We start from the raw sequence: 15608 nt of genomic DNA, 5'->3' as shown, positions 1-15608 counted from the left end.
CCGGCCCTCAGTCTCCAGCAGCTGCGAAGCAACTGACCACGGCGGCGGTCAGACCTGCGACGCTGCAGAGGGTGCTAAGAATCCCTGGCTCCGGACAGGCCGCCATTGGAATATGAACCTGGCAACGTTTAACGCTAGAACGTTATCTAGTGAGGCGAGTCTAGCAGCGCTATTGGAGGAATTATAGGGCAGTAAATTGGATATAATAGGGCTCAGTAAAGTTAGGAAGCCAAAAGAAGCATATACAGTGCTAAAAAGTGGGCACGTCCTGTGCTACCGGGGCTTAGCGGAGAGACGAGAACTAGGAGTCGGATTCCTGATTAATAAGAACATAGCTGGTAACATACAGAAATTCTATAGCATTAACGAGAGGGTGGCAGGTCTTGTTGTGACCCTAATAAGAGGTACAAAATGAAGGTTGTACAGGTCTACGCCCCTACATCCAGTCATGATGACCAGGAAGTCGAAAGCTTCTATGAAGACGTGGAATCGGCGATGGGTAAAGTAAAAAAAAATACAGTATACTGATGGGCGACTTCAATGCCAAAGTAGGCAAGAAGCAGGCTGGAGACAAGGCAGTGGGGGAATATGGCATAGGCACTAGGAATAGCAGGGGAGAGTTATTAGTAGAGTTTGCGGAACAGAATAATATACGGATAATGAATACTTTCTTCCGCAATCGAGATAGCCGAAAATGGACGTGGAGGAGCCCGAACGGCGAAACTAGAAATAATATAGACTTCATACTCTGCGCTAACCCTGGCATCATACAAGATGTGGACGTGCTCAGCAAGGTGCGCTGCAGTGACCATAGGATGGTAACAACTCGAATTAGCCTAGACCTGAGGAGGGAACGGAAGAAACTGGTACATAAGAAGCCGATCAATGAGTTAGCGGTAAGAGGGAAAATAGAGGAATTCCAGATCAAGCTACAGAACAGGTATTCGGCTTTGACTCAGGAAAAGGACCTTAGTGTTGAAGCAATGAACGACAATCTTGTGGGCATCATTAAGGAGTGTGCAATAGAAGTCGGTGGTAACCCCGTTAGACAGGATACCAGTAAGCTATCGCAGGACACGAAAGATCTGATCAAGAAACGCCAATGTATGAAAGCCTCTAACCCTACAGCTAGAATAAAACTGGCAGAACTCTCGAAGTTAATCAACAAGCGTAAGACAGCTGACATAAGGAAGCATAATACAGATAGAATTGAACATGCTCTCAGGAACGGAGGAAGGCTAAAAGCAGTGAAGAAGAAACTAGGAATTGGCAAGAATCAGATGTATGCGTTAAGAGACAAAGCAGGCAATATCATTACCAATATGGATGAGATAGTTCAAGTGGCTGAGGAGTTCTATAGAGATTTATACAGTACCAGTGGCACCCACGACGATAATGGAAGAGAGAATAGTCTAGAGGAATTCGAAATCCCACAGGTAACACCGGAAGAAGTAAAGAAAGCCTTGGGAGCTATGCAAAGGGGGAAGGCAGCTGGGGAGGATCAGGTAACAGCAGATTTGTTGAAGGAGGGTGGGCAGATTGTTCTAGAGAAACTGGCCACCCTGTATACGCAATGCCTCATGACTTCGAGCATACCGGAATCTTGGAAAAACGCTAACATAATCCTAATCCATAAGAAAGGGGACGCCAAAGACTTGAAAAATTATAGACCGATCAGTTTACTGTCCGTTGCCTACAAGGCATTTACTAAGGTAATTGCAAATAGAATCAGGAACACCTTAGACTTCCGTCAACCAGAGGACCAGGCAGGATTCCGTAAAGGTTACTCAACAATAGACCACAGTCACACTATCAATCAGGTGATAGAAAAATGTGCGGAATATAACCAACCTTTATATATAGCTTTCATTCATAACGAGAAAGCGTTTGATTCAGTAGAAACCCCAATAGTCATGGAGGCACTGCGGAATCAGGGTGTAGACGAGCCGTATGTAAAAATACTGAAAGACATCTATAGCGGCTCCACAGCCACCGTAGTTTTCCATAAAGAAAGCAACAAAATCCCAATAAAGAAAGGCGTCAGGCAGGGAGATACGATCTCTCCGATGCTATTCACAGCGTGTTTACAGGAGGTATTCAGTGACCTGGATTGGGAAGAATTTGGGATAAGAGTTAATGGAGAATACCTTAGTAACTTGCAATTCGCTGATGATATTGCCTTGCTTAGTAACTCAGGGGACCAATTGCAATGCATGCTCACTGACCTGGAGAGGCAAAGCAGAAGAGTCGGTCTAAAAATTAATATGCAGAAAACTAAAGTAATGCTTAACAGTCTCGGGAGAGAACAGCAATTTACAATAGGCAGCGAGGCACTGGAAGTCGTAAGGGAATACATCTACTTAGGGCAGGTAGTGACGGCGGATCCGGATCATGAGAATGAAATAATCAGAAGAGTAAGAATGGGCTGGAGTGCGTTTGGCAGGCATTCCCAAATCATGAACAGCAGGTTGCCGTTATCCCTCAAGAGAAAAGTATATAATAGCTGTGTCTTACCAGTACTCACCTACGGGGCAGAAACCTGGAGGCTTACGAAAAGGGTTCTACTCAAATTGAGGACGACACAACGAGCTATGGAAAGAAGAATGATAGGTGTAACGTTAAGGGATAAGAAAAGAGCAGATTGGGTGAGGGAACAAACGCGAGTTAATGACATCTTAGTTGAAATCAAGAAAAAGAAATGGGCATGGGCAGGACATGTAATGAGGAGGGAAGATAACCGATGGTCATTAAGGGTTACGGACTGGATCCCAAGGGAAGGGAAGCGTAGCAGGGGGCGGCAGAAAGTTAGATGGGCGGATGAGATTAAGAAGTTTGCAGGGACGGCATGGCCACAATTAGTACATGACCGGGGTTGTTGGAGAAGTATGGGAGAGGCCTTTGCCCTGCAGTGGGCGTAACCAGGCTGATGATGATGATGATGATTGCCTTGCTTAGTAACTCAGGGGACCAACTGCAATGCATGCTCACTGACCTGGAGAGGCGAAGCAGAAGGGTGGGTCTAAAAATTATTCTGCAGAAAACTAAAGTAATGTTTAACAGTCTCGGAAGGGAACAGCAGTTTACAATAGGTAGTGAGGCACTGGAAGTGGTAAGGGAATACATCTACTTAGGACAGGTAGTGACTGCGGATCCGGATCATGAGACTCAAATAATTAGAAGAATAAGAATGGGCTGGGGTGCGTTTGGCAGTCATTCTGAGATCATGAACAGCAGGTTGCCATTATCCCTCAAGAGAAAAGATTATAACAGCTGTCTCTTACCAGTCCTCACGTACGTGGCAGAAACCTGGAGGCTTACGAAAACGGTTGTACTTAAATTGAGGAAGACGCAACGAGCTATGGAAAGAAGAATTATAGGTGTAACGTTAAGGGATAAGAAAAGAGCAGATTGGGTGAGGGAACAAACGCGAGTTAATGATATCTTAGTTGAAATCAAGAAAAAGAAATGGGGGGGCATGGGCAGGACACGTAATGAGGAGGGAAGCTAACCGATGTTCATTAAGAGTTACGGAATGGATTCCAAGGAAAGGGAAGCGCAGCAGAGGGCGGCAGGAAGTTAGGTGGGCGGATGAGATTAAGAAGTTTGCAGGGACAGCATGGCCACAATTAGCACATGACCTGGGTAGTTGGAGAAGTATGGGAGAGGCCTTTGCCCTGCAGTGGGCATAACCAGGCTGATGATGATGGATGATGATTCTAGGGCCTACTTAATTATATAGCGCTACAGATTGACTACACTGTCGTCTAAAGGAACCGAACAGTAAACATAGGGAGTTTCGGGAACCTTTACTCAGTCAACACGGTCCAAATACGAAAACATACTTTGGAAACCCTGACGTCACTCTGACGTACCGGCGTCAGGGTTTCGGCGCGAAATTCAAATACTTTTACTTCGACCTTGATTTTCTCAGCTAATAAACAAACTATTATTTTGAAATGACTGCCTGCAGGGTTCTCAAACAATGCTTTATTAGTCTAAACTGATTTCTTGTTTCGCTTTAGTGTCCCTTTAAGCATATGCGCCCAACGATGCACTTCTGCCTTTACAATGGACTATTCTCAGCGCTACGGTACATCACACAGGGTGTGAGAGAACATTGTCCGCGCTCCTGTTTCGATTTCGGAGCTCTGGTGGCATCAGGATCGGTTTCGTGCCATCATCAGGTTTAAAAACAGCTGCCTGGGGTAAGGCATTGGAAACATTTTCAGTAATTTGTAACATATGGATTCGTGCGGACATGTACGTTAGAACGAAAAGTACTCAAGTATTAAGATGACGGTTTCGATGCATGTATTTTTGCTGTCTAATGTTAAGATCTAAGAAAAATGGCGTGATTTTGTGACAATTAATGCTGACATCAAATATGAGCTCCGACACAGTACCCGTGGTGGAACTGTGCCCTGGACTGCAGGGCTGCATTGAACCACGAGATGCTGGTTTGATAAATACCAGTAATTGGAAAGTGTTTAGCTCTTGAATTTTCTGCATGTCGGCGCCGCTGTGCAGTTCTTGGGGGCCCTTTTTACCTCGAGCACTATTTTTCAGCTAACATTAAAGGCAACTGCATTCTCTTTTGTTTTTTTTGGGGGGGGGGAGCTTTTTTTAGCGTCTAATCACTGTTACAAGGTATAGGTTAGCTCAAGACGCAACTGCATGTGTTTCTAATATCCAGTATATTGTCACGGATTCAATAGCAAAACAGCGTTATCTTATCAGATTGCGCGCGTGAAGCGAATACAGGCGCACATTCTCCATCACACTTGAGGACCCGAGATTGCGCTGCAATGTGCGGGCATTCCAATCTGATAAACCGATGTCTTGATCCATGTATAAGATCCACAGGAAGCACTACTATGCGCTCAGCCATCGTTGTACCTTGAGTGTTTTCCAGTGCAAGCTCACCTTTTATAATGTGTTATATTCGAGACTCACTCTTTTGGAAGTGTTTTGTTCTTCACATCACCACAACGGGTGAGAGTATAGACGTTCTCCATCTTCATTGAGTGAATACTGGGAAACGGACTAGGACTCTTCTTGGCGTCTGCGTTTATACATTTACAGCAACTATTTGTTATTCATAACTCACTCTTTAATTTAGGAGGCTGTAAAAGACAGCGACCTTATATTACCATGAGGTCTTCATAATACAGAAAATTTAAATGCTAATTAGTCGGCTTTCACCTCATGTTAAGGAATTTCAATAAAGATATGTTTATGATAATTAAAAACCTATCCGCTTGACAACGTTTCATCTGAGTTCCCCTTTGCAAGCTGATACCGAGTTGCATGTGGTTCATATCGGGGGCCCTTGACATATGTCCAACCGTCAAACAAAGAGTTATTCCGAATGTTTCATTTCAGGAAGGCGTATTACCCTCTTGCCTTTCATTCCCGTTCGAAAAGAGGCGTAAGACGAAAGTGCTGCACGAAGAGCGTCGTTAGTCCAAACCAAGAGCTACCGTAACTCACATCGCCTATATCGCTGTCATTTAGGCTTAGATAAGAAATATATATTTTAAATCGATGCATGACGAATCCGAAATGAGCTGCCCCCGACCAGCCCTGATAGGTTTCTTTCATTTCGTACTGCGTGCTAGCGGCTAATAGTAGGTCACGGAGCAGAGCGCCAAGTGTGGAGGTGGCAGAGAAGGTGTTCTATATACTGTCTCGTCACCCACTGAAAATTGCCCGCCGTGCTACTGGCCATTCCTAGAAAATTGTATATGTGACGCCCACCCATTTACAACACAGCAACTTTGTTTTGCGATGGGAGAGTCCAGGTGCGAGGACAGGGTAGTTATGGAGATGAAGACACGCTATTTTCTCCAGCAACTTAAGAATGAATGAATGCCTTCATTTATTGAGAAAAAGGAGCAGCAAGCATCAGTGAGAGCATGTCTCGGCACATTTGAAAAGAAGCGAGGCACAAAGAGAGGAAAAGCTGGAGCCCGGGTGGCAGGCGAAGTCGCAATTTAGGGTCGAGAGAATATAAGCGAGAGTTGGTGACACCAGTTAAATTCCAGTGTAGATGTGTGATGTGGCGAGTAAATTATTGGAGTCACCGCCCAGCATCCGTCCTTTGCGGTAGTATAACCACCCGCCACTCTTGTTAACAAACGTTTACCCAAAACCAATCTTGGCAATTACTTATTCATCAGCCATGCCTCACCGCTCATTCCTTACTGCCATGGCAGGGTCTGTTGATTACAACTACACTGTCGCTTGAAGTTACGACTATAACCTGACGCTTGCGCTTACGCTTGCTATACTCGGGACTCTTGCTGTTGTGGGAATAGTATAAACATGGGTTTGCAGCACAAGTTAGAGAACAGACATTTTAGAACACCGTTTGTCGCCTTACATACGCTCAACACAAGCACCATTGTAGAGACGTGAACGCAAACATAAGAACGCGTTAGAAGACAGGCTGCCGTATTGGGCCTCATGCCAAATATATCCAAGCCAATAATATATTAGCAATCATGCTGTCGTTTCTTTGCGAAGAGGTTATATATTTAAACCGCTGGAGTGACAGTCCAATTCACCGCCTACAGCAGCGCGTGAAGCCGCCGGCGGCTATATTGTTAGAGGAAAAGGAGGGCGGCTAGAGTACATGGCCGTGGTATACGGCGCGGCGTTCCCTGTGCTTGCGGTTCTGAGAGGAAAAATAAAATTAAATCCCTTTACGAAGTATATCAGTCCGTCGTTGTGTGTCGCTGTTGTGAAAAAAATGGCATGGTGGTAGGCGCCTGGTGTTCTGTGTCTAATAAGTTGCGTGGACTGAAAAGCAGTAGTCTTTCCTGTTTTCATCATTCAGTAACCTGCCGCGTGCATCGGCAGTGTGATGCCCTTTCGTCGATACGTGGTGCTGGTCTGTATTGGCAGCGACATGGCCTCGAAATACATCATCCTTATGCCATTTCTTTAAAATATCACTGTTTGTGCTAATGAGTGTTTTCGGTTTAAACTTAGAAAACAAGAAAAAGATACAAGGGTAGGTCTCATTTTTGTCCAGCGTTTCAGTTTTGTCCGAAAAGAGTCGGTAAAAGCAAATTTACAATAAAGCTAAGGCGACCCACGATCTGCACTTAGCCGCAAGCCCATGCGCTCCAAAGTTGAGTCATGTGTCAGCTGGACGCTCAAGCAATCTTCACTTTTTTTTAATTTCTGCTTCCGTTCTGCCTGCGTCTGTGACGAAAACGAGAAGTGGGAAGGCAGATAAACAGAAAATTGTGGAGGGAGGTAGTCGCGTAATGGTTAGCGCACCCAGCCCCCTAATGGAGGATGCTGCGAATACATGGGCTCGAATCCCGGTGGTTTGTTAATGAAGGCAGCTTTCTGTGCTCTCTGGTGACTGCGAAGCTCAGAATGAGGCGGCAGCCTGACGACAACGGTTGCCGTCAACGCAACAGAATAAGCGGGCGTGCAAGGTCACACCTAAAGCCGAAAGCACATTCAGAGGCGCTTGTCTTCAGACAAGCGCATTCACTATGCTCTTGTCTACAAAAGAAAAACGTGATGAGTAACAAGCGGTGTTGTTGAGCGAGGCTGTAGACGGATAATGTCACCATAGACAGGACCACGCTCCAATCCCGGCGCTCAGCAGAAAGGTACATCGACAGCATGTCAGCTAGCGTGCAATTGATACTTCATTAAGGTCGTTGCGTAATTGTGTTGTGTCTAGCAGGAGCGAGTAGTGTAAGAGATGACACTGCAGAGAACGCGATGAGCGACTTCCGTGAAAAGTAATTGAGGATAGCCATTTTGAACGTTGACGCCGGTTGAAGAAAGCCTGCGACTTCAGTTGTTCAGGTCGCCAGAAAGGCTTGAGTAATATCATACCGCTGGGCATATTTGGTAACCGCAGCGATAGATGCACACTTTGCGGAAGTAGAGGAATGGGACCTAGTGAGTTGGCCGGCCTTTTCGAGCTCTGGCATAGTTTGAAAAATCAATGTGGCGAAGTATGACGCATAAAGTAGTATATGCCAACCCAAATGAATCAGCGTAGTCATACTTGCGCGACACGCCATGGTGGCCTGCCATCAGAACATCTTGAGTTGCAGCGATGGCTGTTTTCATTGGGTGCTTGAGAATAAAAACAAGCACATTAGAGACCTCCGAGGGGCGTTTCTACGGTACAAGAGCACATCGCCGCCCCCCCCCCAAAAAAAAACACGAAAATAACCTTGCCAACAGGGGCATCATAAGATCGAGCACTACGGCGCTTGATGATCTTGTTCAAGATGACGTCAGCGTTTCATTCCGCGTTTATTTCTGAGAAAATGAGTTGAAGTTACATTTATTTGCATCACAATGGCGGGCGTAATCAGGCAAACATTGACAGCACTTCATTAGAGGGTGCCTGACTACTCTGCGGAGATTACGTATGACAATGACAACAAAGAACACAGAAAGATTCATTTACATCAATTCGCATATACGTGAGATCCGCATAATTTTTTACACTATCAATTTATATGCTTGAGAATGGCGCTCATTAATGCAATATTTGCATTCACAGTGAGAAAGAACGGCTGTTGTCTCCACGGTAGAATTGATTTAAACGGTTTTAATGCCATGGACATTATATCGTTGCCAACTTCCGTGGGATTGCAGTCGTCATAATGGGATACAAGTGACAGCGAAACCCGGAGGTTGATGAACGGCAAGAAGGCAGAAGCTTGCACAAGACCTCAGTGAAATAAAATGACTTTTTGAGCAGCGTGGTCAAGGGGCCATGCAATGGTTTCAACGTCTATTAAAAATACCCAAACTATGAACAGAGGCCGACAAAAAAGCGGGCATTTTGGGAAAAGTGAAACCGCTGGAAATCTGAGGGCAGCATTAGCCTAAATATAGAAGATGATTTAAAAATAAGAAACCATTACGTTGACAGTGTGGCCAAATTTTGGCAAAAATAAATGGGCTGTTGAAGCAGTTCAGGTGAAACCCTATGGTGCAAAATAAGGAGAGAACGGCGGCAAGTGTTGAAAAGAGGTCAAGTAGGTCCTGTGGCCGACACCAGCGCCGGACAACTGCCAGGCGACTGCACTTATAAGCGAGACGCCTGGTCGTCAGTTACAGGGTGATTCGGGTCTGAAATATTGGACGCGGATTCCACATTATATACAGTGCATTCCGCGGTGTCATTCTTCGACGGCTGGTACCGATTCTCGTGCAATGATGATGGGAACAAATTGTCTCACGTGCCGACTTTCACCTTCCTGCTACTGCCAACATTCCTTCCCCTCCGTAGTTGTTTAGCTTTTATAGGGTTCCGCTGCTAATCACAAGGTCTTGGGATCGAATCCCAGCCACGGCAGCCGTATTTGATGGGTGTGAAATGCGAAAACACCCGTGTACTTAGGGTTAGGGGCATGTCAAAGAATCCCAAGTGGTCTAAATTATTCCCGAATTCCCCACTACGGCGTGCCTCATAATGAGATTGTAGTTCTGGCACGTAAAATCCCATGTGTTATGTAACATTCGTTAAGGATCGATGTCCTTGGCAGTCGCGCAACTCTTGAATACAAGTAATTGTCAGGAGCTGTGCGCGAGGTCCTTGAGTATATCGGTAGCCTTTATGGCGTTCGATAAATGCTAGCCTACATTGCGGCTATATTATAAAGGCGAAAGGGCAACATGGTAGACAATATGGAGAGCATAGAAATCCCGCATATATTACAGCACAATAATTTCAAATAGCAGTCTTCCTTCACGCACGTGAATTACCGCCATGCGAGACTACCTTGGAAACTAACTGCAAGTACTGTATATGTCATACCCAAGGGTGTACCTGGCTTGGTGGCCAGTAAATGTGACGTAATATTGCTAGCAGCTTCGGCCATTGCATGCTTACAGACGATGACACTGAGACAGCTTGCTCACTTCTTGTGTCGTGACTTTTGCGTCAAGGTGCACAACCAACATGTCCATGTATATGCCTTGATAGTCAAGCACATCTCCATTTGCAGCTGTGGCAGTAGCCCGTGAGTGCGGATAGCAAAGTCGCTAGCGAAATAATTGGGGGCACCTTAATGAAATCGATAGGTCAAAACCGAAAGCCGCCCACGACAGCGTCTCTCGTAGACGCTGTGCGATGTTCGGACGTTAAATATGTGTGCCGACTGAATAAAGGCTGCCACGGGGTGCTTCCGACACTGTTAGAAAAATTTACACCCTTTGGGCGTGTCTTGTCCCACAATGATAATCGTCATCTGTCTTGCCCGCGTTTCCTTTCTTTAACGCTGCGAGCCCGGTACTTCCCAATCACGAACGGCATGCGCGTTATCAATGTGACGCAGCATTCTCGACAGGAAAGTAGCCAGAGCCGAGTTTTCAAGAAAGGAAACGCCCGCAAGGCAGATGACGATTATCGTTGTGGGCAAATACACACCCCAAAGGGTGCAACCGTGTTAAGAGTGGACGGTTAGCCAAGCTTGTTTACTCCATAGCATCAAAAAGAAAAAAAAACAAAAAGAACCTTATCAAAAGCCCAGAATCCATCATCGCTGGTCGCGACTAAACGCTCTTAGGATGACAAGTCATTTCCAGGCGACGAGCGGATACGCTTTATCAAGAACACTGATAATGCCGGCGGGACGTGCATTGTGGCAAAGTTCAATGCGCAGGGATTGGTTTTAATTATTTTATTTTCATTTTGTTGTCGTCATCACGCGTCACCGCGGGAAGCTTGGCTTGCGCCACCTGGCCAAACAGCTTTTCGCTAACTGCGTCACCACGCCGAGCACCCATCGTAGCTGAAAATTATCGCAAAAATAATGTAAATAATTTGAAATCCTGCTGCGGGTCAGAGAAATGGTCACGCACTTAACCCAGTAAGGTTCTGTACACACGAAACTAACTGCGTCACAAGGCCGAACGGCTTTTCGGTAACTGCGTCACAACGCCAAGCACTCGTCGTACTTGTAATGTTTCCAAAAATTTAAGTAATTAATGGCAATAATGTTGCGGGTCGGAGAAAGCGTCATTAACTTGCCCCGTTAAGATTCAGTGCACGCGATTCTGCCTTCGCCACACGGCCAAGCTGCTTTTCGCTAATTGTGTCACAACACCAAGCGCCCATTGTAGCTGAAAAATATCCCAGCAATAATCGTAATTAATTAGAATCATATTTAGGGTCAGAGAAAGCGTCACGAACTCGCCCCAGGGAGATTCAGTACACACGAAACTAACTGCGCCACACGGCAGAACTGCTTTTCGCTAACTGCGTCAAAACGCCAAGCACTCGTCGTACCTGTAATGTTCCCAAAAATCAAAGTAATTAATTACAGTCATGTTGCGAGTTGGAGAAAGTGTCATGAACTTGCCCTATCGAGATTCAGTACACGCGATACTACCTGCGCCGCACGACGGAACTGCTTTTCGCAAACTGCGACAACGCCAAGCGCCCATCGTAGCTGAAAATTATCGCAAAAATAATGTAAATATTTTGCAATCATGTTGAGGGTTGGAGAAATGGTCACGAACTTGCCCCAGCAAGATTCTGTGCACACGAAACTAACTGCTTTTCTGTAACTGCCTACCAGCGCCAGGGGCGGCAAGCGCGCCCTAAAACTGCCGTGATTAGCATAATCCCGGACCTATTGAACGCGTCGCAAGCATCTCCCAATACGAGTCATTAACTCGAGTTAACTGCGCCAGAACCGCTGAGCTGTTTTTCGCTAACTGCTTAACAAGTCTATGTTCCGCGCTGATTGCTTGAAATGCGTCGCTGGCTGTCAAACAGAATTTCTCACCTTCCCGTAGTCCGGTAGTGTAGTGGTGCTATGAATAAGTGCAGAAGGAACGCGAGAATACGCCGGGAGCCCAACTATGCAGGCTACCTCCAAAAAAATAATAAAGACGGCTCGCCGAACACGCGAAATTCACAAGCGCAGCTTGCCTCGCTCGCTTCGGCTGCGTGTCTGGCGCGTGACGCATGGATCTGCTGGGCTCCTCTGTCGTGCCGTTAACTTGTTCCTAGGTAACGCAAGAAAAATAAGTCGCATACTATAAGTAAATTTTTATCGAAAACTTTTTAGTTTTACAGGAATAAAGCAAAATAAAATAATGTATGGTAGCTTCATTTAACTTTCTTATTTTTCGATGCTCGCGGCAGCTGACGGGCGGCACTAATACTTGCATGACGTATTTCCTGCTGCCAGTATTCAACGATTGTCCCCTCTTGCTGAATTTCTCTATTATGACAAATCATACGGGCGCCTCGGTCGGTGGCTGTGTTCTTTTCTAAGGCCACCACTGCGCCTCCCTTGAATATGCTATGTTACATCTATATAGCCGGACCGCGTACAGTGTTATCTTTCAACAGCCGGTTTCGTGCGCTGGACACTTCGACTTGCTTAAAGGGGCCCTGAACCCCCCTCAGGCTTGGTGAAATTACATAGTCCTCGGGTAGCGTACGCTGTTGTGAACCTCTCAGCCAAGTTCTGCTGTCGTACGCGGTCCGTGGTGCTCGCAAGCGGAGCGCGAAGCCACCTTTTTCTCAAACGCTCTCGTTTATAAAACACCATGCTCCTAGCTCTTTTCTGTGTGCTCTATTTCCTCATAAAGCACACTCCAATACGCAGCTGCTATTGATCGCTGCGCTCGTCTACACCAAGGCCGCCGCGAGGTGCCGCCACGAGTCCCGTGGCTAAGCGCACTGCGGCTCTCTGAGGACAGCCGCGTTTGGCTTACGTTTAGCGCGGCATAGGCACCAAATCGGAAATTTGAACTGCGTTGTCTCCGCCGTAGCCTTCGCAGTGCAAGGCGTTGGAGGACGAAGGGAAGCACACCTGAGGCCGTGTTTGATTGCCGATAACTGCGCTTCTACTAAACGCATTGAAGTACTTTTTGCGGCAAAGTGGTTCTGAAATAGCCTATCTTCACTTCCAATGTCTTTCTCCGTTTTGATAAAAAGTGGTTCAGGGCCCCTTTAATGTTCGGTCCTTCTGCCTTCACATTGTTAAAAAATGGGCACCCTTGGGGGCCTATGTTGTACCACAACAATAATAGTCATCTGCCTTGCTTGCGTTTCCTTTCTTTAACGCAGTGAGCCCGGTAATTTCAGGTCACAAACAGCATGCGCCTTATCAGCGTAACATAGCCTTCTCGACAGGAAAGTAGCGAGTCCAGAGTTTTCAAGAAAGGAAAAGCAAGCAAGGGAGATGTCAGTTATTGTTGTGGGACAAGATCAGCCCTTATAGAAATGGGCATGTCCTTTATGTTTACTGTATGTTTCCTGGCGGTCACGCGAGGAAACAACCTTTATGCTTCCTACATGTTCAAATTTAGCCACTGCTTTTATGTTTCCTGCATTTGTCTGTCCTTTGTGTACCCTTTATGCTACCGTACTTTATGTATCCTACATGTTGAGATTTGGCCACTGCTATTACGTTTCCTTCATGTGTCCGTGCTTTATGTATCCTTTATGTCGCCGTCCTTTATGCATCTTAGATGTTGAACGTTGGCCACCGCTTTCATATTTCCTTCAAATGTGCCACCTTTATGAGGCCCTATTGATAAAACCCTGTATCTTGCGTAGACATGCGTAAATAAAGGGCTCCCCGTGCACACATTCTTATGCACATTTTGTGAGTTTTAAATCTTGCATTGGTTTTTATTATAAGGTAACTGTTCTCTAAATAGGCAGCATACTGATTAGAACTGGTTGGACACAAAACTCCACGCACGACTGCTCTTTAATAATAATTTTAATACAATATAACTCTTGCAGTACCACTAGTACCTTCCTCACGGCAGTGTTGCTGTTGTTCTAGATATGTTTCTGTCACAAATTTACTTTGCAAAGGTTTCTCTGAAACCGCAAGCACTTTATTGCATGTACACAGCTAAGAAATGTGCAAGAGTCGAAAGGTAGTGCAAAAACAAAGCATCAGGATAACCCTGAAGCATTACACTAACTTGTTTAAAACAGACAGTGCTGTTGCTATCTGTCCGTTCAGTCAGGCACAAAACTTCCATTCCTTTTCCTCAGTAGTCTGACTGACACTCCGCCCGCCTTAACTGTAACAGCCGCACATTCGAACGGTGGGTGTAAGAGTGGCAAACATTGAGTGGAAAGCATCGCTGCAAAATGGCACACCTTATTAAGCACTGCTGCAACCCACTGTCGTAATCTACGATCGCAAGAGCTCACATCATGTTCTGCAGATGCAAATAATAATAAAAGCAAACGCCTAACTTATATGTATCGAATAAGAAAGAAACTTGGCTGTTGTAATATAGGCGTATTCCATATTGCCGTGCAACATGGAATACAACTAGGCCAGTGCATGCAAGAACACAAACAATGCGGACAGGTTCACGCGAAGATGCACTTCGAATTAAACTCTATCTATAAAAATAACCTTCATACAAGCGAATGTCCACTCAACTGTGAAACACAGTAGTCGCGTGCTCACTCGCGCTGCCCACCACACATCCAGGTAATCTGCGGAAATGCATATATACGGAAGAATTTCTTGCCGGGAAAATATCCAACCAACATTAACTTTCAGCGTTTACATAAATGTTTGCCCATTCAATCCCAACAATCAGCAGTGGGAACACCTATTTCACTGCAGAAAGCAAGTAAGCGGTAAGAAGAACTACATTACACATAAACTCTCGTGAAACTGTATGCTAAATTTTCTCACTGTTCTCGTTGCGCGCTCTTCTCGTTGCGCGAAACTTATCAGATGAACTACAAGCTACAAGAATGCGCGAAAGCGTGGGACATGCTTACCTTTCAAGACGTGAAGAACATCAAGTGCTCCTTCGTCTCGCTGGCACCGCGGCACCAACGCTCCTCGCGGCGCAAACACTGTCGGATCGCCGATGAACTCCAGCACACGAACGCACAACTTTCTACAATTTCTTCCACGCAGCATGATTTGAAGCCACAGTACCACATTTTACATAAGAGAACACGGACAGGCAAGAACAAAGGCAGCACGGATGGGCGCTGTATACACACTAGACAATGGCATATGGCCCGAGAGAGAGAGAGAATAAACATTTTTATTAGGTAAATGCAGCTTTGAAGAGGCGTCCTCATTCCAGAATGCCTTGAGCTCGGGCCGCGTCCTGGGCCCTCGCAATCAGCCGTTGCTGATCCTCGAGGTCGGAGCTGGCCAAGGCTCTCTCCCAAAGCTCGTTAGTGGGGTAAGGGTTCGGAGGATTTAATGGTGCCGCTCTGCAACCCCCTACTATCCCCTATGAAAATGGCCATTGCCTTTATGTTTCCTTTATGTTTCCTTCTTGTGCCCTATGTGACGTTTATGATTCCTTGTACTTTGTGTGAACTCCAGGACGCCAACTTTGTGTGTACCACGTGTTTACTTATCCTAACGTGTACCTCGAGGAAGTGACCTTTATTATGCCTCTAGGATGTGTCCGTTATATTTACGACAGGATGTTAACTGAATGTGCACTATGTGTTACCTGAGCGTGCACTTGAGTGCACATGTAGGTGACATAGAGTGCGCATAAGAACTGTCTGCACATATAACACAGGCAGATGTATCTGTACTGTGTGACAGCCATTGATACACTAAGCAGAGTCATTGTAAGTACTAAAT

The sequence above is a fragment of the Dermacentor variabilis genome, chromosome 4, assembly GCF_050947875.1.
Source record: "Dermacentor variabilis isolate Ectoservices chromosome 4, ASM5094787v1, whole genome shotgun sequence".
Lineage (NCBI taxonomy): Eukaryota > Metazoa > Arthropoda > Arachnida > Ixodida > Ixodidae > Dermacentor > Dermacentor variabilis.
The sequence above is the reverse complement of the archived record's forward strand: the minus strand, read 5'-3'. Positions refer to the sequence as shown.